The sequence below is a fragment of the Trematomus bernacchii genome, unplaced genomic scaffold (genome assembly GCF_902827165.1).
Source record: "Trematomus bernacchii unplaced genomic scaffold, fTreBer1.1, whole genome shotgun sequence".
NCBI lineage: Eukaryota > Metazoa > Chordata > Actinopteri > Perciformes > Nototheniidae > Trematomus > Trematomus bernacchii.
Window position 1 is genome coordinate 4222080 of NW_022987608.1, and position 27818 is coordinate 4249897.

At 43.7% G+C, this 27818-nt stretch overlaps 1 protein-coding gene across 8 annotated transcripts in view; it reads right to left on the reverse strand.

The window, feature by feature from the left end:
- The window catches only part of foxp2 (forkhead box P2), a 91538-nt gene that overhangs the window by 53219 nt on the left and 10501 nt on the right, over positions 1-27818 (reverse strand). For 2 of the 8 annotated variants that reach the window (XM_034131517.1, XM_034131512.1), the window contains exon 1: positions 8999-9209. The exons of the other annotated variants lie outside the window; for them this stretch is intronic. The gene's annotated coding sequence lies outside the window, so the exon portion shown is untranslated. Of the gene's footprint in view, positions 1-8998; positions 9210-27818 lie in introns of those variants that run through there. 8 annotated transcript variants of the gene reach the window in all.

The following is a 27818-nucleotide window of genomic DNA, read 5'->3' on the forward strand; positions in this document are numbered from 1 at the left end:
GTGTGCTAAATAAAATCTGCCACACAGGCTTCCATAGAGACACAATGCCCATATGTCAGTCCTTTTTATACCCCCTCTTCTTTCATAAAAAGCTATGTATTCGTGTGTTTTTATCATATTTAATAAAATCTCTCAACAATTAAACCAAGCTGCAATCAAACTTTGTGATCTGTAATGCAAGACAACAATACATATAGGGTTTTGAATTCCGCATCTATTAGATATGGAAAACTCCTGAATAAGAGATATGAAATAGAAAGGAATAAAAGGAAAGAAATCTATCAGGAATATCACTAATGATTGTGCTAAAAACAGCATAAATTATGCATATTACCTCCTCTCTCTCCAGTAATAAATGTTTTATCGTTTCCCCCCTGCATTTAATGCTCTGTACCTTCACTGGGGCAGAAAGGACCAACATCAGTCCACATCCTCACAATAAATTACAATAAAAAAAGCCTCAAATGCAACCCAAGAATCATGGTCTTTATTTCGTCAATATTGTTGTGGATTTTTAAAATGAATATTCTAGACAAGGAATATTTCAAAAGATACAAAAATACTCAACTTTCTTTCAAAGTTTGCTTCAGAAGATTCCTAATCTACCAGCAGTTTGTCCATTTTCAAATACAAACAAACAAATCTTTACACCTTAGAGAAAATGTGCAAGAGCAACCCCAGATAATGTTCATCCATGCAACAAAAGACGGAGAATGATCATTATGATTGTGTGTGTGTGTGTGTTTTAAGAGCATTCGTGCCCATCCCACCTGGGTACTGTGTGTATTCTTTGGCCGGTAAATACCGTTTTAATAGAAGTGTGTTTGCGTCCTTCCCTCTGTGTGTGTGTGTGTGTGTGTGTGTGTGTGTGTGTGTGTGTGTGTGTGTGTGTGTGTGTGTGTGTGTGTGTGTGTGTGTGTGTTTGACGAGGGGCAGATACAGGACAGGCCTTAAAGGATGTCCACAGCCAGGATAAACAGGATCCAGGCGGGGAGAACAAACAGGGCTGAGCTGTTACACAGAGCAGGGCGACAGCTGCCCGGGACACGAGTAAATAAGGAAGAGGCCGGTACAAGGCGTGCTTGTGAACAAACAGGCCCCTGTTAAACACCGCTCACTACTGATGGAGAGAGACACACAGGAAAAAAAGAAGAAGAAGGTGGGGGGTGACGGAGGGAGACAGATGAAAAGAGTGAAAGAGAGAGAAAGTGAGTGGGAGGGAGAGGGGGAAGACTGGCACAATGTGACAACCAATCCGGTGATGAATCTCAGCATAAGAAACTCAAGGCTGCAGCCGAGATCAGCCGGCTAATAAGTATTCAAATTAGGCATACATTTTACATGCCCAATGTTTAAAATATTCAGAGAAAGACTGTCTGATTGCCTTTACTACAATTTTATGAACATTCTAATGGAGCCTGGATTTTTTTTCCTTTCTTTCCTGGACGAGCGATGGATATTCGGAAAACTTGAAGATATATGAGACAAGGAAATAAGGATTTTTAATAACATCTGAATGCAAACTACTCCGGAAGTCCGAGGGAAATTGCTACTTTGATATTAACCAACCTGCTTTTAATGTGCTTGGATTATAAAATATTAATATCGTAAAATAGAGAGGTACAATTAAGAAAGGAGACATCACGGTAAAAAAAAGAAAGAAGCATAACTTGGATTTAACACACAAACAATAAAAGCCCCCCACCCTCGCTTAATCTCATAATCTTATCGCCCTCCTCCGAAAATAAAAATCTGTGCAATATGTCTAACTGCAGAATAATGATAATGCAGATATATGCAAAGTATATTCGCAGAGATCAGATGGTGCTTTAACCTTAATGACAGCGGTGAGATAAATTAATTAGCCATCTAAAGGCGGCATTCAAATCTGCCAATTAGAATGTCAATTAGAAACACAGCCAGGCTGCAATGATGAGCGGGCTGCCGATCTGACTGTGGAGGGGAGGGGAAGGGGGGGGGGGGGGGGGAGAGTGGAAGTGTCACAGATAGAGACACACACACTCACACACAATACTCAGGAGAGACAGATAGTGACAATACTCAACACCTGAGGGTGCGACTGTATGCATGCGTGCTTTAAATGTGTGCCTTCCACAAGTCCAGCAGGCCCCGTACCCCCACCCTGAGGGACACCAGCCCTGACCCCAGATTGTCCTAAACCAACTGGGTCGGAAGGAGTCGCACCCCCCCCCCCCCCGAGCTAAAGTATCGACTGGGGGCGCTCGCTCTGATCTGCCGGCTTGCCCACACGTGTGTTTGACATCCCATAAATTGCCGGTGTCTTGCGTTTCAACACACCCGCTATTTGATGCTATTTCCTCAAGCCATAATCTTCCAATGAGGGAAACCGCTTATTATCGTGATCGGAAACAGAGAGGAAGGCTGTTATTGGCCTGGTAATACGCTGCTGATGCTGTAGACGTATAGCTTTAGGAAGGGAGATGAAAGTGATACTAAGTGTTTAGGTTGTCGGGTAAAGGAAAGATAGGGAAGGACGGAGATAACTCTCCAAATGTACTGTCGCCCGACATTTCTATTAAGGTGGAGGCTCGATAGAGAGGAATTCCTTTTCCTGATGAAGCAGAGATAGACACTTTATTTGCAAAAAGCTTCAGACCAACAGCAGCTTTTGTCTCGTTCCTTGTGCAACCATAGCCTTGCTTGCCATTCCTCTTCAGCTCGAGCAAATATTTACCCTCAAATCTCGCGCTACGCAAATCTGTCTCCTCCATCAGGTGCAGAATCTGAAGGAAGGGTCCTGACGACGCATTTGGCCCTCCTCTTTCTTCCCAGAAGTGACACAACAAAAGGTGTAAGGAGAATCGAGCCTTTCATTGCCCCTCTCTCTCTTGCTCCCTTTTGCGCACACACACACACCTATCATTAAAGGGGAAAGAAGCAGCCCTCCATCTTTGTTTGCGAGCTCTAAAAGCCCTTAATGTAGCCTCATTACCTGGCCTGTCTCCCGCTCTATCATGTGCGGTAAACACACACTATGACACTGGCCATCCATCTAGTGGGAATACACAGCCGTCTGCTGGGCTCCCAACACTGTCTTGGGAACACTGGGGAATTTAACACACACACACTGGAGCCACTGTAACGTTGTTAACACACACCAGGCTTGACACTCTTTCAGGGCCTATCCATTTTCAGTGTGAAGATGTTCTGCACTGTGTCTCTATCAGGAACACTGATCCATCCCCTCATTTTTTATGCATGAGTTGCAGAAAATATTTTCATTAGGATGACACAAAAGAGGGGGGGGGAAAAAGTGACCCGTAAACCTGTGATCCCACACGCCCGTTCATTAAGAGCTCACGTTTCAGGTGGCTGGCGTAAAATTATTTTGGTTTGTGAGGATCAAAAACAAAAAAAATAATAATAGAAATTACATTTCACAGTCTGCTGACTCCTCACAGCTCCCTGATCAAGTCGAGATATGGTTACCATTTAAAATAATCACAGATTCTGTGCTTGAGTGAAATTAATTCATCATTGCCATAAGTTACTATGCATACAAAATAAAGAAGTTACTGGGCAAGGGCAAGGGGCTCGCATATTTAATACTTCAGATTGCTTAATAAATCAAAATGCCACATATGTGCTGACTAAAAAATGGTGCTTAAAACATTTGAGAATGATAAATGTAATGTGGGTAATGGAGAACAAAGAAGTTTGAGATGACTTAATCAGATAAATGTCTGCAAGGCAAACCGTACATTTAAGAATCTTTGATTATGATCGTATGTTTATTTGTTCTTGGGTGTGTACTGTAATTTGATCTGGTTGTCACAGCACTTTATTACAGCCTTCAGCCTCAAGCAGGCAGTTTGGAGTCGGAGATGGAAAAAGGACCACTCCGACAAAACCCAGTCCCCCGGATTAAGGAAGGCAAGCCAGGCTGCCGTGCCTTAGAATTAAAAGCTTCCTTTTTGGCACTAAAGGGCCACCATAAAAGAGCATTAATGACTACTTCTTATAAACCTGTGTATGGTAATGGTTTCTGCTCTCAGATAGAGGAATTTCAAAAGTGTCTCACCGGTGAATGAAGATTGCTTTTGGAAAGGAAAAAAAAGGGGGCTGAAGAAATCATATTTACAAAATCAGGAGTGGGGCCAAATGAAAGGAGATGAATATGAATAATGGACTCTTGCTTTTTCGGGATTAACGTTATTCAAAGCAACAGAATCAAATGTGGTTATCTCCTGTCCAATGAGCCCTACATTGAGAAAAACCTCAGTCATATTTCAATTCTTCATTTGAGCTGACAATAAATCGTAGTTCTGTGATAGGAGACATTCAGTCGAGAGTGTTCCGAACTTAATTCTCTTCTATTTACAATAAGGAGATGAGACAGAATAAGATAAAAGACAGACTACTTTGCCACAGTGTGTGAGTGTCGCTGAATGGAGTGTGAGTGTGTGTGAGACTGAGTGTTTGTGGGGTACAGAAAGGGAAAGAAATGACAAAGAAAAGCAGAGGAAAGGGTGGAAAGTGCATGTTCAATTGTACGGTGTGCACAATGTCTTCTTAGAATCAAATGCAAGAGGCACTCGTGAATAGTGTGCATGATACTATGTTAATACAAATTCATTTTAAATGAATACAACCAGCACTGAAATACGACAAAGCAGTTATTGTGCATGGGTGATCCAATTACTAATAACAATAAAAAAAGGGTTTGGTAGGTAAAAATGTTAAATTAAAACCAACAAAGTAAAAATAAGTGGAAATATTTAAAGATTAAATATAATTTACAGCTCAACAAGAAAGCAATAAATGCTTAAATATATCCCTGCACGCCCCTCGCAGAAAGAGCCAAAGAGGAGGAGAGAGAGTACTTTTATCCAGCATTTAGGCTCGTCCCATATCATTTACATGTTACACATCAGGCGCCTGGTTCTGCTGAAGCAGGAGACAGCTGTGGCTGCGCAAGACAGTGACGAAAGCTGATCAGTCAGCTCTCATTTGCATATTTGCCAATTCCATTAATTAACTCGGCCCACCTAATCAAGGCTAATTGACCTATAAAGAGGGGAGGCCTCATTGTCTCGTCCAATCATCTTTAGCAGCAGCAGAGGAGGTGCGGTGTGAACACAAGGACCTTACTGTATTTATAGACGGCGTGCGTGGAAGTGTTCCACTTTAATTCTCGACCTGAACCAGCACTGAGCTGCTTTGACACGGAGTAAAAAATAAGGAGGAAATGGACAAATTCTTTACACTGGTGTGGTGCCTGGTGGAGGATCTGATGACAGTTGGACAGCCTGCCTCTCCACAGCGCGGCACATCCAGCGGACAGGCGCAGGGAGCGAGCCGCGGCCGGCACAGCCACACAGACATAGCTCATTGTGACGTTTCCAGTTATTTCTGCTTGATTAGGGCCATTATGTCTCCAGCTCTGATTTATGTTGTCATTCCCCCTCAGCAGTCCTGCATCGATAGATCTTAATGAATTGGTAAATAAGGGTGAAGATTGCAGTTGACAACACCGCAACATTCCTCATTCATACCAGACAAGATTTATGTAACCAATTAGGGGCATAACAGAGGGGGGGGGACTGGTCAGGAGGGGGAAAATAATCTTACCAAAAGAAAATGACCAAAGTGTAACCCACGACAAAATAGATAATGGGCAGTCTTTAACGCAGGCTTAGTCACACTTTCTCCATGGCCCGGTTGGAGACTTTAAAACAGCTCGGAATAAAAGGATCTAAAAAAAAATTGATTTTACAAAAATGTGCAGAAAGTCGATGACAGTGTGTACAGTTCTCCATTTAAAAAAAACACACCCCACTATTTTATCCACATTGAAAAAAATGTCCGAACCAAATCAACTAGGTTCGAATGCCAACAAAGCATAATTCTTTTAAGGAAATATGTATTCAAGGAGCCACTCTTCCCCCGTTAAACATCTAAGAAAGAGCCAATAAAAGTAAGAGATGTGTGTGTAGGTGTGTGTGGTGGGGGGCTCACAAATCAATTGTTCATTTAATACTTAGAAATAATCATTTGCATTTTTTAATAGTCCTTCAATTATTTAATGTGTCGACAGTGCAGGGCTATGAGTATGTTAGCAGACAAATAAAGGCCTCTTTGTCATTTAAAAGAATTCAGATAAAAGTGCTGATCATCAATAGCCAGCGACAGACCAGGAGGAGCCACAGGGCAGGAGTGAACAGAGCTGGAAAATTAAAGCAGAGTGATACGGGGGGGAGCCGGCTCCTTTCAGCCTCTCTCCCTTCAAGCACATGCAAATGAGGCCGTGCTGCTTAACTGCATCATTTATGTGGATAATAGCGGCATCATCATTACGGCAACTCAAATTAAATTACATCACAATTAGCATAACAAAGTGATTGGTTAAACTTTCAAAACAAATAACGCAGCTCTGCTAATGAACAGTGTTAATTGGCCAGTGTGCATTTTAAATAAAACATGCAAGGTAAACATGTGTTTTAGTTAAACAATTCCATTTCAATTTCTTCTTTTAAATAAAATAAGACATACGTGGAAAGAAGAGAGGGGGAAAAAAAGAAGTCTCAAAACTCAATATTGCCAGGGGGATTTGTAAGCTGAAATATAAAATGTCTAGCATTTAATTTTATTGCGCTAAAGAACCTATTATATGCCAGACTCTGGAGAACAATGTAAATTATCTGCCTTCAAAATGGAGTTTGGCCAATTCTCCATGTGAGCTAATCACATAGCTCATTATGCATTAGGGTATTAAATTATGAAGAGCAGTCCCTTTCGCATTCCTGCACAAAGCCCTATGAAATGTTAATAATATGCCCACAATAGCCTAATACCATGCCTTGCTCACCCTCATCAATATTTAAGTAAACAAATGATCCAACGCGCCTTTGATATAGATAATTAGTCCTCTCCGATTATCAGTCTTGTGACCTCTCTCCTCTTCAAACTAAACATCTGCTCCAAAAAAAAATTCTCCCACACCGAAAGATGGGAGAAAAACAAACAAGTCAAACTCGAGAAAAAGCATCTCAAAACACACCTGATTCATATTTGATTGTTATTAGCTTAGGAAAGGTTATATAGTGGCTGTGCCCTTTTATTATCTTGATTTTAATGATCAATGATTAGCTTAGCAAGCAACATCTGGAAAAACAACAGTATAAAAAAAAAAAAAAAAAAGCAGGAATTAACACAGTGAATGCACACATGCACACCTTAATACGGACACGCGAGCACAAAGCCACCGGTGCACACACTCACTTGTACGCGCATGTACATGCACGAACACACACACACACACACACTGAGCCATTCATCAGCACTAATTAAGCGGCAGATTAACAGAGCCCGCAGACGGAGGCTACATTGGGACGAGCAGCGGGGAAGCAAGGAGACGCAGCCCGGCAATAAAACACAACCGTTAAAACACAGCCAGCGGATGACACGGGATGGATGGATGATGATGGATGGATTGACAGTCTGCCTGACTTTTTTTTTTTTTTTTTTTTTTTACCTGAAGGTGAGGAGTGCCCGAGAGCTTGACCAAAGAACAGAGAGCTCGCCTCTGCCACTGCCGAGGGTGTGTAGCAGTAAGTCGACTGGTGTCACCCCGTGGAGAGGCAACACTATCTGTGTCATCACTTCAGCCTGTGTTTATGGGGGATGGCATCATAAACAAGCCATCCCCCCCCCCACACACACACACACCGCCAGCCCCCGCCCCAGTTCCCCCCCCCGCCCCCCCCCCCGCTCCCTCTCTCTCTCTCTCTCCTCTCCCTCTCAAGCCACCGCCGCCACCACCACCACCACTGTGCCATTCATGCATACTTAAATCACCCTCGTCCCATTAAAAAAAAGAAAGCCCAGACGCCTCTCCTGACAATTATTCTATCATTTCCAGTTGTCACCGGGGCAATTACCGACCGGGGCCCCCTGTGCGGGTCGGACATGCAGGCCCGATAGCAGAGGCTCGAGTTGGGGGAGAGAAGGGGAAAGAGTGTGAGAGGGGACAGCGGAGGGAGAGTGTGTGTGTGTGAGTGTGTATGTGTGGATGGAAGGGGGGGACAGTAGAGTACAAAATGGACATTTATGACCGTGGCTTCTTTCTCTCTGTACGCTGGAAATAATTAGACCATCATTTCTTATGTCTGCCGTTGATGAAATATATCACTGCTAAAAAAAAAAAACTGCTTGTCATTTTGTTTTATAGGAAATAAGAGACAAGGCAATTATTAGCTCCATTTAGCTGTGTTTTAATTTAAGTCTTCAAATGAGATTTTTTTGTAATATAAGTGACTTCTTGCAAGTAAGTTAAAAGATTTTTTCTGTGCATTTTGGTGCAAATGTGTAAGAGTAACTGTGTGTGTAGGCAGCGTGTGTGTGTGGGTGGGTCCTGTCTGTGAGTGAGAGTGTGTGTGTGAGGGGATCTTCACACGGAGAGTGCTGTGCCTGCTCGCAGGACGCTCGCCGGCTCTCGGCTGCGACTCACCAGGCACCTCGCGCTGCTCTCGCTCTGAGCGCACATCTGCTCCTCTGAACACTCTGTTTCTCTCTCTCTCTCTCTTGTGCACACACACACACACACACACACTCTTACACACAACCTGCCCGACCGGCTCTCTACTCTGCTCCTCTCTATGCGCTCGGCATCGCTGAGGGGAAAGGAGAAAGAAGAAGGGCTGGAGGACGCTGCTTCCGAGAGGTAAAAAAAGGTATGTGTGTGTGAGGCTTTTCTACGGGCACAGTTCACTGCTTCTCTTTTCTTCTCTGATTGTGTGTGTGTGTGTGTGTGTGTGTGGAGAGGTCTGAATGGGATTAGTGAAGGGCTGAGTCGGTAGCCTCCGCGCTCCGACAGAGAGCGTATAGGGCTCTTAAAAACAATTAGCCACATCGCATCTATGCATTACAGAGCAACACGCCAACACTACACTACAAGTAGGCATCCAAACAAAGTCAGAAACAGTGGAGTGGGAGAGTGACAGATAAAAAGACCTACCTTTAAAACAATGAGAAAATCCACTCTGCCCGGTAAGAAGCATTTGAAGAAGTATTCTCAGAAGCCGGGATGCATTTTCAAAAAATGAAGAGAGGGGGGGGGAAAATGCCACTCAGATGGAGGGAAAAAAAAGGAAAGGAGAAACTAAGCTTACTGTCAGCAGAGAAGTATTTACAGCCGTATTTACAGTAGTGCGAGGGGAGAGCACCTCCGCCTGGCCACGTCTGAGAGACAGTTGCCGTTTCAGCGCTGCCTAATTAAAACAAGTCAGGCAGCCCCACCGGATTGTTTTGACGCCTGAGGACCAATAGTACACAAAAACCAGTGGCTTGATCGGAGGGGTAGGGGGCTGGTCGCGGGAGAGGAGAGGAGGGGGCGGAGGGTGGCGAGAGTTGGCAAAGGAATGGTGAGGGGGGTGTAACTGTGTGTGTGTGTGTGTGTGTGTGAGGGGGGTTCAGAAGAGGCGTTTTGTAGAGGAATCTGAGAGGGGAGGGAGAACACAAAGGTTCAGAACTGGGGAGACCTCACCATGCCGAATGCTGCCTCACTTCTTCTTACAGAAAGACATGCTTTTTCAGTATTCTCCCAACCACTCTCACATGCATTTCAAGCATTAAGAAAAGCACAATGCTAATGTTTTTCTTTCCTTGTTAAATAAATAAGAACACACAAGCTGACAAACATTTCACAGCTTCTCCCCCTCAGCCGCAGTCTTAAAAAGCGGGGTTTACCACTTGATAACAGGGGAACGTGTCCGGACAGATGTCTTACATGAGGATTGAGTTATTCCAACAAGTCTCTCCTAATGAATTACTACAGTATCTCTGACTGGGACCGCAGAAACCGCCGCCTGCTGCAGAGGAAGCCGCCGAGAGCCGAAGCGAGCTGGATTAAGCTGGGCCCGGGCTCAGATGTGCTGAATGTGATGGATCAACATGTTTCCCCTACTGTAAACAATGCACACCAGGCAATGAGCTGGAACATTTAGGGCTAATGGTGTTTGCCAATCCTTTTGTCTTTTTTTTTTTCTTTTACTCCCTCCTCTCTGTCTCTCTCTTTCTCCTTTCCTCCTCTCTCTCTCTCTCCCTTGCATGCCACAGATGTTTTTCTTAGTCGCTCCAACAGACAGGAATCTACTGGCAAGAAGAAAGGCCCGGTCTTCCCCAGGAGAGAGGAGTACAAAGCCCCCAGTCTGCACACAGCAGATGCAGAAAGCCAGTCCATCTGCCACCAGCTCGCTCTGCCACATGGGCCTGAGAGATTCAGTGCAACAGGGGACTTTTTTTTATTTTAAAAATATGTTTTTGTGTTGGTTTTTTCCATCTGCTTCCATCCAAATCCAAAACAAACATGCATCTAAATCTGGCAACTCCAAAATTCAAAATGATAGTTGTACACTAACACTCACATGTGCAGGCGTACAGGAAACCACAGCAAGAGGTTATTGAGAGTGCAAGAACTTTTATGTTTTAACACAGAGGTACCCTGGGCAACTATGACAGATTTATTTAGGGAAAGATGTAGGCCCTAACGTGGTGTAAAGACCACTTGAACTCGCAGCTCTGAGCGGTGCACTGGCATGATTTAACAGGCTCTGAACGGCACGTTATCTCCCAGGCTTCGCTGGAGCATATTTCAGCCATATGATATCATTATTCAGAGACAAACACAGAGCAAAAGATGTAGCATTTTCATTAGTGTCAGCTCTGTGAGCTCTGAGGCAGGGAGGGTAAACACTAAACAATCATGGCAGAGCCAGAGAGTGGGAGTTGAAGCAACCGAGAGAGAAAGAGAGAAAGGGGGATGACAAGAGTGCAAAAGCAAGCAGGAGAAAAAAAACAACAGCGACAGAGAGAGGCAGCGGGGGCTAACATTAAACAACTGCTGTTAATTGCTCTAAGCATCCACATTATGCCAGTAATTTCTCCCATTTCTCTTTCAGCGTTAAAGGCTTCAGGCTAGAAAGCTCCTTCAGCCCCTTTAATAAACTACTCAGAGTGCCTCGGTGGAAAAAGACAAACAAGAGGCCCCTGGCTTTAGGAACGCTCGCTTCACTAGGGGAAATGCAATGCCTGTTTCTACACATCTGTGACAATCGTGTGCCTCCTCCCTTCAGGTGTTTATTCCCCACATCTCTTCTTCCCAGTGCTTTTTCACTGCCAAGGTCAACGGAGACAAACAGGCCCACCAGCGTCCTGATGTGGTGGTAGGCAGCAGAACAGTGAAGAGAGGGAGGGGGGGAGAGAGATAGACATGTGTAGTGGGGAGGGGTGAGGGTGGCAGCAGCTGGTTACCAACCCTAGCAGCAGCAGCAGCAGAAGAAGAGGGGGGAGAGCCGTGGATCTGCGATGCAGTGCAGCGGCAGCCACCACGATGGCGGCAGTCGTTGCTTACCGTCTCCTGGCGCTGCTATAATGTTCACAGTTTACACGCACACCAACACTCACTATTCATTTTCAATTAAAGCCCTCGTGAAGTGCATCGCCTCTGGGCTGTTAGACAAAGTCAAGCGCTCATCACGCCACGTTTCCCCTCGTCATTTTTGACACCAACACACCACAAAGTGCATGCACTGCCATGAGGTTTGTCAGTCACAAGCAGCCTTCAGCCATGTGACTCACTGCCTATTAACCCTTTATCAACCATTAACCTAAAACAGGCACACTAATGATAGAAATGAGTGATATCTAGGAAAGAAAAACTTTAGTGTTAGCTTAAATAAAAGCATCTATTAACTTTTCAAATACACAAGTGGACAAAAGACAGAGAGAACGGTGCGGGGAGACTCTGACTGTTGTATTTATTGAAGTGCCAGGAGCATCAATGATGTTCACTTTGCATCGGGGGGGGGGGGTTATCCATTTGAATTCCCTCCTCCTCGTCCATTCTCATATTTAAGAGCTTGTCAGACAAAATGAAGTGATTTTACCGTCTGTTAAAATATGCTCAACTGGCCCTAACAACTCCCACACAGTGATAACCAAAGAGCACAGATGTGAAATAGAGCACCATTCATTACCTTTCACACAAATGTACCACAAGCACAATTCATGAGCCACTTAATCCTGCCTACAAATAAATAAATATTAAGCATAATGAGGGGGTAGGGCTTTTTATAGTCCCGGACAATGTTGATCACACCATAGGTTGCTTATGGCCAAAGAGCAGAGGCCATTACGGACCGGTGATTATATAAGTGGTTGGAAGGCAGCGCCATTTTAATATACTGTACTTAAGCACCAGGGTATCCATGGCAACTTGCCTTGCACCGAGCATTCAGAAAATCCCTAATGAAATGCCTATTAAGTGGCTGATAATGACAGTGTCCAAATATATTTGCATATGTATTTCACTACAAAAAAATGAGAGCAGGGAATAAAGGTAAAGAGGGACCTGATTACTGCAATCACAATAAATACTGTGCTGTTTGTTGTTGGAAAATTGCAGGGAGTATACCATGTCTAAATCAGTGAATAAGACTAATGCTTGGGGATTTGGTCTACAAAATAACTATTATTTATATAAGAAAAAAGTATGCAAGGGAAAAAAGAAAGTAGTGGTGATGGGTGTGAATTGAGGCCTCATTGCTTTCCTCTGAATCTCCACATGTGACTTCCATTTGCGACTTTGGCAGAGTGCCCAACAGGACATCCCTGAGAGAGTGTTTGCTTGACTCAATATCAACAGCCCGAGTAAGCAGTCGGGGGTGAGGGGGGGGGGTGTACTCTCTGGCCCGTCTTCGAGTTCCTATTGAAAATAAACCAGGCTGTACATTCACTGGGCCCAGAAATATCAACACGCGCTGCAAGGAGCCACGTATAGCACTCAGCAGCGTTCCACTGGTGCCTCTCCAGGGCTTAATGATACCTGCACCTCCCCTCCAGCTGCTTCTGCAGACGCCGCTGCGACACACAGACAGCAGGCGGGCGGGAATTAAAGTATACATTACAGCAGAAAAATAAAAAGAGATCGAAATGACAGAAGTCAGACAGTTCAAGCTGACCGGGCCTCTTGAAACGAAGGCGCTGGTAGACTAGCGACAGACACTCCAGGTTAAATTGGCCCTCATGTGCCTCCTCTTATTTTCCCACCACCACAGCTGCCACCAATGCTCACCCCCCCTTCCTTAAGAAAAAAAAAGAAGCTTTTCTTCAAAAGCGTATTTGAATTAAACGAGTTGCTGAAATCAAAGGCTCGGCTGAGCTGGGTAAATTTAAACAAGCAAGTGCAGCTCACAGCAGTTTACCTGTTATACAGCAGATTGGAATTAGATGAAAGAGCAGAGCATGGCAGACAACTTCCCTTTTTTCACAGCAGTAGATATTATCATATAGTAAAGGCGGTTGCAGTTTAAATTAGATTCCTTCTCAGAGAAAAGTACAAGCTACGGGGTTGTTGTTTTTTTAATGTTCCCGGCTACTGAGATGTCATCGAGATGAAGGAACAGCTAAAATAATAGAGATACAATAGTCGTTTCTCATGAATCTGAAACCCATTTATGACAGTGATATGTAGTATCTGAGGATCCCACAGCTCCAGCTCTGCCAAACACATTATCATTCCCAGAACCATGACGACACAGATGAATGGCAGCACGACAAGCTCCACTGACAGTAAAAGGAGCACAACACCTGTATATGCTATGCAACAACCTCTATCTTAAGGTCCAAGGAACCCTGTCAATGCATTAGGAAGTGGCAATGAAAAAGACTTCCATGCGGGATGACAGTAGAAATCAAACACTGAGCATGACTTAGATAATGGAGAAAGTTTGTGAATCCTTTCCAGAAGCTACTGAGGCATGGAGCGCTCTTCTGGAGACTGGACTTTGGAGTCCTCCGATTACCCCGGCCTTCTGACTTTCTGCTGACACAGAGGCTATCCATTCATGACTAAAACACCACTCAACTCGACACCAATAACACCTCAAAACCCCCTGATCAAATTAATTCAGGAAAACGGCATTCCAGCAAAGAATAATAAACTCATTATATGGACATTTCAAACTCTTCTATTCTCCACACCGCGGCTAATTCAAACCTAATTTTTACTAGCCACTAATTTGAGGGCGAAAGGCGGGGGAAAGGAATTACATCTGGAGGTAATTCATTGTGTGGAACTGAGCCCAGTGGAGGCTACGATATCCCCCCCGACACCCCGCCCCCACTAAAAATAAAAAAAGGAAGAAAAACAGAGAGACAGACAAGACCTAGAGAAGGAACTATTTAGGTGAGCGGGACTTCCGGAGGACTGAAACGAGACTTTTCACAAAAATGTTTTCATTGTGCTGTCACCAGATACAGGCTGGAGAGGATATAGGTACAGGAGGCACAGGCAGCGACACTGATAAATAGGAGAGAGGGGGAAATATGTTCAGGGAATGTTGGACTCTTACAGTATACAGTTTGGGCTTCTCCAGACAGCTGCACTGCTTCAGGATTTGGTTAATAGCCAAAGATGTGAAGTTTAAGAAAATGGGTGGGTTCATTCTGACTCTGAAAGTCGGGTGTTGTGCCCGCTCTAATGTCTCCGAGTTTATGGGGACGGGTCCCTCTCAAATGACCAGCTACATCTGGGCTGCCCTAAGTGGGCTGCCTAATAAATGGCACACTTTTCCAATGATCTGCAGTTTCAAAGCGCTGAGAAAAGGGCCTCCAGCTGTATCAATTTCACTGTATGGATGCAAACCTAACAGTTATTTGCAAGGGAAGCATTGGTGAGGACTAGAGGTGAATATAGTTGAAAAGATGTTTCTTGATAACGCTGAAGGAAGTCAAATTGGGAGTATGAAATATAAGGTTTGGCTCCTAACAATCAGGCAGGGTGGACGGATCCCTGCAGGAGGACATTAGCATGTGATCGAGAAACTCGCCTCAGTCTCTCACACAAACCGAACCCCCTGCTCTCCACTTCCAGCCAATGCCACCCCTCCAACACTAAATGTGTTTTCCAAATGAAAATAAACGGAGTCCGACTGGTTTGAGGCAGTCATACTCTGGAATATGAGATCAAATAAAAGGCTTCTGTGGAGGCTGAAAAGGAGAAATGAAATGGTTTCTGAGGGGGAGATGTACCAAGTAATAAAATTACTCTTTTATATCTTCCTAAACAGCGCATGTTCCTGTGGAGTGTGTGAGGGCTTTACTTTGGTCAAAGACAAGTATGCAAGTGGCAATTTCTACCTCCAGGGAAGATTTCCCGATACACTTCTCGAGACACTGCAATTTCCTTGAAAACGAGAAACTATTTCGGCAACAAGTTAAGCAGAACTTTGGAAGTTTCACTTTGATGATGTGCCGGTACACGCTGTCATTCAAAGGTATGTTCCATTAAATGGGAACAGCAAGAGATGATTCATAAGCCTACTGCTTTTCAATGAGTTCAAACTAGGCAGAAATGTTCCGATGAACGCTTGTATTTTATACTAAAACATTCGGTTGACTCGGAGCTGACCATGATGTCACTACTTGAAATTGCTTAGCTATTCCGGTTATACAAGCAGCCGTTCCATTTGGCATTGGGGGAGATGTACAACAAAAGGATAAATCTAACTACTTAAAATCAGGCAATTGATTTGTATTCTTAAAAAGCAGGTCACAATAATATTCAGATGGACTTTTTTGCTGCCGCAGAAGGGCTGTATTAGAGGAAATTTGCAATTGGAGAGAATACATTATAAGTCATTATACAGGAGCTATTAAACCTTCAGTAAAAATGCTTTGGTACAAGGATTGAGCCACTTATCATACCTACTCACTGCCTTTAAAAGCTGTCTATGTTCAGTACTCTGAGTGGCAAAAAAGCAATCGCTGATGACATTGAAAACAGGAATAGATGTACAATTTATGAAAGCAGAAAAAGGCTGGTTGGGATTTTCAGAGAAGTTGTAATTGTTGTTCGCAATCATAGGAGAAAGGCAGACTGCAATTTGTGGAATAAAAAAAATAATATTCAGAACACCTTTTATCAACAGGAGGATCTGGGTTATTTTATTATTAAAAAATGGTTTTAAGAAATCAGAAAGCGTATTGAAAAATCGATAACTGCAGGGGAGTATTCACAGTTTTCTGAATGGATCGCAACCCAGCCCTTTGTTTTAATGTGTTCTTTAATGAGGGTAATCTACGAAAATGATACAACTAATTAAATTAACGACTCGCAAACAACCCCCGTTTCAGTTTGTGATGTGGTCTTGGCATGTAATTAAGTAGTTAACACCAGGTTGATGATGTTTATGAATCCATTTCTGTGAACAAAATGTGGAACTTTACTCGCAGTGACAACCTGTGAGACTGTTGTGTACAAACATACACAAGTAGGGAGCAGACTCATTAGAGATCTCGTAGCGCGAGGCCCCCGAACACTGTGTGGAGCGTGCATCGGCGGCTTAAAAACACTTGTCAAGCTTTCATCATGGCTGACTTTTAATTTACACAAAGTCACCCAATTATACTTGGAGGCAACGTTTCCAATACTTTGCAAACTTGGGAAACATCATTAACTTTCTCTCTGTACTGCCTTTTGCCCCCTGTCGAAGTCTGTTGCCGTCTACTCAGGAAGACAAATGGCAAAGGGGATGTTTCTGACAGCTTAAAAGTACCCATCAGCTGCCTGTGAGACATCTCCCTGCACATCCAGCCCTGAACCACCCCAAACAAACAGCAGGCTCCACTTCAAATACATAGCAGGACTATTAGGTAATCTTCTCCTTTGTTCACTCTCCCTCAGCCTTGGTGACTAACCTCAATCTCTCCCCGTTTCAGCTCCTTCCTTCACGCTGAAAACACAACACTTAATGCTGCCAGGACTTTGGGAGTGCACCGTGATGAATGGCTCGGAGTTATCTTTAAAACATATATATACAAGCTATCTTGTGTATTCAAAATAGTTTGTTGCGTTATGATGAGAGGCAGAGGGAAAGAGCAGGGCGGCAGCACAACGGCTCTTTGTTTTGGGACGGGACAAATCTGAGGTTTCCTTTTGGATATTCAATATCCTGCAAGGTACAAACCAGAGCTACAGTAGTCTAGTGTCTGGGCTTTTTTTTTTTTTTTTTTTAAGGGGAGGGGTGTAGAGGCTTGCTACGTGTGTCTGTGAATTGTTGCATGCTTCTTAGTCAATTGCTGTGTGGCTCGCGTGAGTCGCTTCCAACAAAGCCTGGGAAATCAATCAATCTGCGAAAAAGAAATACCTCGTATGCCAGATGTGGCACTTGGAAAAAACTTAAAAAGAGCTGCTTGTATTAGTGACTGTAAGGGTCCTGAAAATAAATATTTATTACAAATGAATCAAGCTGTCAAAATGCTACCTACTCCACTTTGAGTCACTGCTTGTTATTTTAGGTGGCTTCTCTCATGTTGAATCTGTAAAGTGTAAACGTCTTACTCTGAAATATATCTCCATTATTTACTTCACAAGTTGCCAAAGAGAATGAAAGACAAATATTTCATTAGCAGGTGACCTTTTTTTTTTGTTTCTTTTACAAGTCTTCAGTAGTTCCGCTCCTTGACACATATACGCTCTTGCATACACTGACTATAATTATAAATGCAATGCTTGCTATAGGGAGCTGAACTTTTCACACCTTTCAAAGCCACAAAATTGGATGGTTTTGTGGTTGTGCAGCTGCCGCTGCGCGCTAATGCAAGGCGGTGTCATATGAAAAATATTCCTCTCCCCAAACCACAGGGCTGGTCATTAATGAAACACAGGCCGTGCAGTGAGGTCATACAGAGTCTAGATTTCAGCAGCCACACTTAAAAACCGCTCAGAGAGAATAGAGAAACATGAACACAAATCAGATTCCAGCTCCAAGGACGGGGAAAATAAATAAATAGAGAAAGGCACTGGCCCCTCTCACATTTTCCCCCAGCGCTCTGCAAACAACCGTCAACTGCAGCTCAGAAACAGCTCACAATGAGAGCAGACTAAACAATCTGGTCCCGGCCAAGGAAAATGCTAAGCAACTCAGCACACAGGATGTCTCACCCTAATTGCCAACTATCAAATCTCACAATGGAATCTATCCATTTGGCAAAAATTTCACAGCAAACTTGGCAATATACTTTTTAAAAGTGTCAACTTTTGTGATGAGAAGACAGGATGAAAAAAGAGTCGGGAGAAACACGAGAATTTCATTTCTTTCTGGGATTTGTTGGGGTTTATTGAGCTTACTGGAAATCGAGCAATAATGTGTGCTGAAGGGGGGGGGGGGGAAATACTTTGATTAGGTAAAAGGTGCTAGGGGTCTTGTAAACGAGTGATTAAAATCCTCAGCATTAAGATAAACAGACTAAATGGGTCCCTAAAGACGGCACACTCAGGAAGCAGAGAGCAAGGGCAAGTCCGAGTCAGCAGGAGAGACTGACAGCCTGTGGACTGGAGGTGGGCATGGGAGCGTAACTGGAGCCTTGGGACTGGTATAAGAACAGGGTTACCAGGAGGGACCGGGCTTTAAACAGGAAGCTAATGGACAGTCTCCACCATCCACCATGTGGCATTGTATTTTCCAGCCAGTCAAAGCCATGCTCGCAAAGACCCCATGACTTCAAACAGCCAAAATAGCAGCACATTCATGAAACAGAACAGAACTACTGGGAATTAAAGAAGGCAGGGGGAGAAAAAAATGCACACACAAAAAAAAAAAAAAAAAAAAAAAAGGTAGCAGGCCTCGACAGCAGATGGTAAAATTAACATTTCAACAGTTCCTTCCTTTCATGTAGGTCTCGGCAGAACTTTTTTCGAAAAGAAAAAAGTAAGAGGGGCTTGGGTTTTGGTGAGATACAGTGGTGTAGAAGGCATCTGGAAAAGGGGGAAGAGGAATATTGGCTTATTGCTCCTGATGGTCCACCTCAATGAAAAATTAAATAGGTCTGTTTTGCAGGTTTCCCCTCTCTGGAGTGCTCTAAGCTGTTTTATGGAAACATCATCTTGGTAATTTATACGGCAAAGAACACCTGGTGATGAAAGAAAAATAAACCATTCCTCCCTTTCTTTCTCCGCTTAAAACCCCAACACTTTGGCTTTGTGGTCTTGCCCTTTGATGTCCATCCATTTGGGCTTATTTGCAAGAAGTTGGCATCTACAATGTAGTGTTGAATCGTTCACAAAATGCTTGTCAGATTTAATTTTGAAGTCTTGATATACACTTCAAAAAATGTGCTGCGGAGATGTTATCATGGAGGGACTGCAAGACTCTCTAATAAAAGACCCAAACAATGGACAGCCTCTCTCATTTCTAACCCTGTCCAATGGAGCGTCTCAGTAGTACCCATTAATTTGGACACAGTTCTGGCTAAATTACATGTGTTCCACCTCTGTGACATTTTAAATGCAATTAAAAGCTGGTTATGGAAGTGTGCGCGGACTTCCCTGTGATGAAGGGAAATCACCGATGTGATTAACATGCAAACGAGCTCATGCTGGCAGACTAGATTGGGGTTTGAAAACCTCAATTACTTTTGTGTGATTATCTATTTACCAGTACACAGATTTTCATTTCTCATCTCCAGCCGCGTTCCCCCATGCACGAGCTTCAATTACACGTGGCACACCTTTATTTATGATGCGCGCCATGCCGAAATACAAGCGCGGGCTATTTTTCACTGTGATGTATGGCGTGTTTAAAGGCCGCTCATGAGGCAGGGCCACCAGACCTCCTAATGCTGAACCATTTGCTTTGTGAGCACTTAATATGATCTTGACCCCCACTGCCCTACACACCCCCAATCCATCCATCCAACCTCTATTTAGACTCTGTTAAACCCCCCCCCCCCCCTCCCCATTAGACAGCAGGGAGAGTAATGGACAAAGGGCAACCATTTTTCCCTTTCATCTGAATTTGTATTTATTTCTAAACTATAACACGGCTAAAAATTGAAGCCCTTTAAAATGCATGACTGAGTGTGTGTGTGTGCAGTGTGTGTGCGTGTGCGTGTGCGTGTGTGTGCGTGTGCGTGTGTGTGTGTGTGTGTGCGTGTGCGTGTGTGTGTGCGTGTGGAAGGGGGGGGGCTATTATCTGGAGACTAATTGCAGGTGAAGATCTTACTATATGAAGTGGTAGTCGAGAGGAAGGTGTGAGATTGAAATGAACTGCAGAAACACTCCAGGCTTTATAGTTTGTATCATCTTGTTGATGTAATTATTAAAAGCATCGCCTGGCAGCACAGGAGGAATGCATTTTAATTAATGAACTGCTGAATAGTGACAGTTTTTTCTTTTTTATGTTGTTGAAATTCACATTGAATTATACAGTATATTTTCCGTGCAGAATAAAAAACCCCACAACTATTTTTAAGGAAAGACAGCAAGCAAACTATTCCAAAGTACACACTAAATTAATAAACTACAGTGCACAAACTTCCTTTTCAACCTTTTTATGTGAAGCGTAATGATTTTTTTTTTTAAATAGTATTGTGCGTGACCTTTTTGTTTGTCAGTGTTTCTCGGTGCCCAGAGACAGGAAGAGAATGAAAGACGCACATATCTGTGGCACCGCACCGGCTTTTCACATTGTGCCTGGCATACATAAAACATGCCCTGTTGCTTCAGCTGGAGCAAAAAGGAAAACAGTGCCATCAAGTGAAATTTCTGAGGACTCTTCAAACACCTCGGCAGATAGATCTATCACCTTTCAAATTAAAAGCAGCAAAAGGAGACACTTTTTTTTCTGTGTAAACTTCAATTAATATTATTTATTCACACGAAATCAGACATTTCTTGTCAAACATATCACTGTTATCATGTAAAACACAGATTATTTTTTTTAATTCTAATGTATTCTGTACATCTGCATACTTTAAGAAAAACGTATTTACTCTGGATGGGAATATTAGACATACGAGCACCTCCCACTCAAGCAGGGAGATGGTAAGACAAGAAATGAACATGATGCTTTGCTGACTTCATGTTCACAATCCTGTTTGAGCTACCTCAGGAACAAAGGGAATCATTATTACTATTTGAACGCAGTTGCCAGGACTTGGCTCTTTACACTGGTATGAGGTTGCTAGAGTAGCTAAAAAAAAAAAACTGGTGGGGACGGCTCGAATCACGAGTGAGGGTGAATAAAAGAGACGGAGAGGGTTAGAGCTTAGATAATAGCAGATAATGGACAATTAACTCAGGCTAGTGGTGCCGGCTGCAGTGAATAGCAGCTTGTGGTGCAGCAAGTCCCCGATCACCACTCAGCCATATTCACATTGGGAATACAGGCGATATCAAGCTGCAGGCTACTGAGCCTCAGAGGTGTACACGCCGCATTAGCAATCTCCACAATGCCTTCAAACAATGCTCGATACCAACAAAGTGCAAACGCAAGCACTCTGCCGATGAGGAGTGTGTGGTGCCATAACCTTGTCTTTTGTTTTATGTCCTTTCACCGTCAAAATAAACCCAGGAGCTGGAAATCCATTTAAAAAAAAGTCACATACGGCCATTGCTATGTGCAGATTTATAGATTTGCATAATTAAACCTATATAAAAAGCTAATTGCATAAATAAATGAGTGGATGTCACCATGGTGCATCACACAAACAATGTTCATAGAAAAGGGACTCAGGAGTGTTTTAACTGCCCACCCCAGCCCCCCCACTCCCCTTCAAGCTCCATCTAAATCTATTGATCTGTGAAACACGGGGACCCATGGGAGGCAATTCACTTAATATCATACATCTAATGATGAGATGAATTACGATTATACCATTTGGTAATTAAACGTCTTACAAACCATTTAACTGTCTGCGCGTCAGGAGGGGTCGCTGGAGGTCGCTACGATTGTTTTTCATTTCTGGTTGGCACGAAGGCAGGAGACACGCAGGAAGTAAGGCTGGGGGGGGGCGGTGGTGGTATGGCACAATGATGAAAACACACTAATGATTGGTAGCAGCTACTAATCCCTAACGCTGTCAAGACTTTGAAGGGAAAACAATTTGCAGGGAGCAAAGGAAACGGACGAAAAATAAAGCCAGACAAACATCTTTGCTTTCATGGATTTTTCTTTTTGTCTTTATATTTAGGAATCTCATTAGCTCGCTTGAGCATTCTTTCACAATAAGAGTGAGAAAAATAAGCCCGTGTTTATTGGTTAACTATAAATACATGACAAGGGTGATGTGAAGGGAGGGGGAAGGGGGAGTTATGTACAGAAACCTTCACTCTTTGCAAGAATGTGTCTGATCCACACAAAGGTGTGTTAAACACTCGCGCTGAGAGCCAATTTACTGTCAACATCCACAACCCTAATCCCTACTTACAGGCAATAATTACCCAACATTGCCAAGTCCGTGTGTTGTTGCGTCGAGAGGCGAACTCCAAAGGCCTGTTCAGGGCTTATTTTTTTGACTGTAATGGACACGGTAGTATGTTCGAGACTGGTTGAAAAGTATCGAAAGGTTTACGCAATGAAACGTCCAATCACGAACTAGCAGACCCCTTCCATCCTATCCTCAGAAGCTAACAATACCTTTCTTTTATATCTAACACATTCACGCAGCATTTTACTGACAGAGGGATGTGTGTCATGCTGCTGGCTCCTTATTGAATGATAGCTAGTAAACATTGTCAGTCCAAAGAGGGACAGGATTAAAGCCTGCTTTGCCTATTGAGGGGAACAGTAGGCGGAAAAGGGAACCGGAACAATGGCCAAATGGAGGACGGTATCACGAGGGTCCAATTTCTGCAGTGATGAATATGTGGGAGATTATAACCCATTCCATCATTTCCATAATGTAAAACTCTCTTTCTTCTTCGCCCGCCGACTATTCACTAAATAAATGAGAAAACTATCACCCGCGCAGAAATATTTGACAAAAGGCGGCATGGAGGGAGAGTGAGTTTTGAATGACCCCCGCGCCTTTGACAATGCAGGCGCTGTCCGGACATATTCGGAAGCAGCGGAGTGAGTAAGACCTGGTAGAGTATTTATCACTGGGCACAATGCAAATGTATTACCATGTCACCTATACCACTTTACGGCGCAGAATGGAAGCACGGCGAACACAAGGGAGTTTTGTATAACACCGGGTGGAAATGCGGGGTTCTGTCGATGTGTGGCTTTTGCTGCTTCGCTAGCACTCTAACCTGAGGGATCATTCAGCGGACCCTGGTTTAAAACCCGGGAACCACAAAGAGTCAGCCATCGCATTTAAGAAAATATGCATACTAGCTAATGAGTCTTTCCACCAAAATCATTTGAAACGGATTGGTTTGAAAGAACTTCTGAAAAGAAAAGAGTGGAGGGGGAAGGAGGCGTGGATAGAAGAAGTTGAAATTAGACTAGCTTTGGCTTTTGGTTAGTTAATAACTTTTCTTTAAAGACTTTTTGGAAATCGGTGAAAGCTATCTGGTTTAGTATGGCTACCGAGCAACAAAAGTAAATGACATTGTATTATAAAGTTGTACTGTATACTAACCGTATGGATTGACGTATAACAACTGCAGGCTCTTGAATCCAAATACATTTCTACAGTGCTCCTCAAAAAACATGAAATTCCTGAGCCATAGAAAATATCTCCACCTGATATATGTGTGCCTGTTTATGTGTGTATGTGATGAAAGAAAGGCTACGTATGTGTGTGTGTGTGTGTGTGTCATCTGCCCCTATCATTGCAGTCTATTCCAGAGATTTCTCCCATGGTACCCTAGTTTATTTACTTTATCTACAATATAATGCTTCAGTGAACATTAGCAACTTTGAGACACAAGTTTCAATCAGTGGTCTCGCGGCGGTGTGTGCTCAGCCAGGTGCAGAGAAGAGATGAACACCGCCGCCGAAGAGACGCTGCGGCTTTCAACCGGAGGACTGACAAAGAGGTCCCGAAATAAAACCGAATAAAAACGGACAGCGGGGAAAGCAGAAAGAGGAGAAGCAGGGAAGAAAGCCAGAGAAAATAAACTGTACAGGACAGCGGGGAGAAGAACTGGCAGAAAAGGTGGTGGTGGAATAAAAATTTATTTTGTGATAAATACAATTGTGTTGAGAGATGGGGAGAAAGAGTGAGGTAGACAGACAAAGGGAATGATAGAAATGGACACAAACAAAGTAAGGGAGAAAGGATTGGAGAGGGAAAGAAAAAAAAGAAGGGGGGGGGGGCAAGGTGCTCTCCCTGGGTAGAGTGGAGCTGGTCTTGTCCAATAAACACAGGTGAGCAGCTCGACAGTCCAGGACCACCAGGCTGACTGACAGCTGAGAGCTCTCACTGACCGCCAGCTTTATGTTACATGACATGAGGAGTGCAACTGACAAAGAGAAACTGCCTGAGAGTGGGGGGGAGACGAGTGGGCGGAAGCGCACACACACACACACACTCACACTCACACACACACTCTCTCCCCTGTTCGCTTGTGCACTTGTTGGCTGTTTGAAGCGGCCACAAAATCGCAGACAAGAGGAACGCCGTGCTACTTCCCTTCACAGGTGAGCAGGAGAAGGAAACACCCCGGTGCTTCAGTGGGAGAAAGTGAGGAGTTGTGTGGGGGGGGGGGCGGGGTCAGAATGTATGCTGTGTGCCGACTGAATCTTTTCCACATGACGGGCCTCGGGCTGTTTTTGTCAACTGCACTCTTGAGCAGCGAGGAGTCAGGTAGTGTGACCACATGATTGCCCATGAGGCACTGTGGTGGGAGAGGCGGGGGGGGGGGGGGGGGGGGGGGGGGGAGAGAGAAGGAGTGAAAGGTGAGAGATCGGGGGGGGGGGGGCAGGGGGACAGGACCGATGCACCACGCATGATGAGGTGTAATCACAAACCCCATTCAGGGTGCAGCAGAGTTTGTCAACATACACACATTCACATTCCACTGTCTGTCAGCTCCATGACCCAAATCGAGCATGCTGTGTGTTAGTGTGTGTGTGCGTTTTTCCTCACACACAGAAGGATGCTTTCTGCCCATTGCCAACCAGGTAGTAACAGTTGCACTGTCTGGGCTTGTGGTTTTGCGGTGAGGAAGTCAAGATTCCAAGCTCTTGTAGGATTTCACCGCCGCCTGTATCCCTTTTCAGCCGGCGATCAAGTGATCATTATGAACAAAGGACTTGGCTTGTTGCCTCTGGAGTAAAAGCTTTTTCAGTGGCTGTGACCGTGTGGATTTGAAACTTTGGAAAAGCTACAGAAGAGAAGGCACTAGTCATGTTCAAAATAATTGAATGAGACACAATTAGACACTCAGTAATTCAAACTTAAAATGAAAAGAAACATGAACAAATTATTATAGAAAACATGAAACTAAAGAAAATCGTATTTACAGTTCAACAAAGTTATTTCATAAAAATGTAGGTCTTATATTCCCATATTAAGCCAAAATGTATTTTCATGAATGTATTTTAGTTAGTTAAAAAACAGATGGCAATTTCTGTGGATAACGTACAGCCTGATATCTCAAAATACTAAGAATTCAGCTTTGATGAGTCCTGTAACGTAAAGTGCACTCGGAGAGCATTTGAGCTCATCAGAAGGGTTACAATAGTGGACATTTAGTTTATGTCATAATGACAATATCCCTATAAAACACTGGGCTGTGAAGGGCTAACATAAACTGAGCGCTGTGTGTTCAGGCTGAAAAATGAGTCTGTGTGACAGTTTGGTGATAACACACAAGTTCAATCTGTCAAGACAATCAGCATTTAGACCTTGGGAGAAGAATGCGCGCCTGTGTGCGACCGATTCATTGGACACGATCACCTGCGAGTGAAGCGGCTCGTAATTCTTCCCACCTGAAATGAGGGGTTCAAACTAGTGTCAGGCCGCTCTGATGTCATGCCTGCCTCAGGTTGGGTTTCACAATAATCTCAGGCTCTTGGAGAGATGCCATCGGAGTCCAACTTCCGCACCCAAGCTTTCTCCAATTAAATATCGGGGGAAAGAATAACACGTGAAACACTAGATCCCGGCTCAGTTTTTAGGAAATTAAGGTGCAGCGGTTTCAATCAGTCATTTATAATATGAGGTGTTCATATACAAACTATATATGAAGGGGGCCTCAAAGTATGCAGCTGATGGGAATGTATCTTTTTAACATCTGGAAAATAGCATGAGGAGTTTTGAAAAAACAACTGGATAAAAGATAGAGAGAGAAAGAGAGGAACTGCATAGGCAGCGACGAGGATCAATAGACTCATTGAGCCTCTTTATCTTCTCCTTAAGGAATGACAGCAATAATCATTCTGAGCCGACTCGCCTGCCCAGCTTTGTAACTCCATTCTCATGGCAACTGTGCACTCTGGACAAACACTCTCCATGCAATCTCTTTTCTCCACTCCTCACCGTCTGCCCTGCATCTCCACATCCTCCGCTCTGTCCCTGTGTCATTTTTATTCTCATCAGACCTGTGCAATAAATACCAGAGCCTTGCAGAGAAGCCATATAAGTATGGAAGAAGAGAGGCCGTCTAAAAGTGGAGTAGGTGATCTCAGCCTTGTTATATTTTCAATTTGTGATGGTTTGCATGTGGAAAAAAAACAACTGGGAATATACATCCCAGGTGTGAAAAATATTTCAGTGTAAGTACAATTCCGGAGTCTATTTAAAAACAGGACAGCTCCTAATCCCAGAGATCAGCAAAGGGCAACACATCATTGCTCTATCCACTTTTGCTCCAATTTGCTCACGGCACTATCAGACCCCAAACCATACCTCATTAAGTTGAAATATGGAAACTTGGGCAACTTCCAAAACTTCTCTCCCCTTCCCTTCCCCCTTGCGTAAGTGTGAAGACAAAACAGTGGACCGTAGAGGGAAGGGTGCACGGAGAGCTGCGGCAGATCCTTGGGACCGAGAGCGAAAGGAAGGAAGAGAGGGAAAGTAAACCTTTGATGAGTAAGACTTTTTTTGTTAAGCGAGGGGGCTTAACTTTAAAATATTCTGGGTGGCGGTGAATGGGGGGATTGACCAATGGCCCTGATCTCAGCCACACACTGGGGCACTGGGGTTAATGGTGGATAAAGATTAGGGAAGAAAAAGGGGGGTTTCTTTGCCTGATCTCCATCCAACCCCACGCTCCACCCCGCAGTTTTTCACCTTCTCCACCAATCCCAAATGAGCCAGACAATGGAGGCCGCCAATAGGGAATGATCCCAGTCCCTTTGATTTCCGCCTCTACCCCCTCGGCGGCTCCGAGTGCCCAGGGTAAAGATCCGTGGAGGTTCCCCCTGTTTGCCCACTCACAGGCTCCACAGTTAGCAGGCTCAGAGAAACCATTTGAGGATTGGAAGCGGAATGACAAGAGGTCTCTGATCTTTGACAAGAAATCTATTTCAAACTGGAAATGTGAGCAGAGGGCTGTTCAGTCCAAGTTCTTTAAAGCAGCCAGAGATAGATCTAATTGCTGTAGATTTATATATATATGTCTACATTGGAAGTATGGCTTGCAGTGTGTTGGGGCTATTACACTTTTGCGATGATTAAAAAGGACTTTTTTTTTAGGCCAGCAGATATGCAGTAAGAGTTCATCTTTGAAGATTTAACTGAATACTAGACAAATTAAGAAGTAATATCTAAATCTCTTTTAGGTGGAAAAGGAAATCTGGACTCTGCTTCGCTCTGGAAAGAGAGACTCTTGGGGAAGTGGACTTGGTTCTACAGCCAAGCCACCCAGAATATGTTCTCCTGTCCATACACTTTGATCCTATTTCACTCTAGTGTCCTAAGATAAATAGATTTCCTCTCTTAGGTTGGGGGTAGAATATTGAAATGAAGTTACGGTTTGGATAGAAAGCAAACTGACTTTGAATTTCGGGCTTCAAACCAAAAATGTTGAGTACTTAGGCAGACGTATCAAAATATTTCATACAGCAATGATTGATTATTTAGTTACAGTTTATGAAACC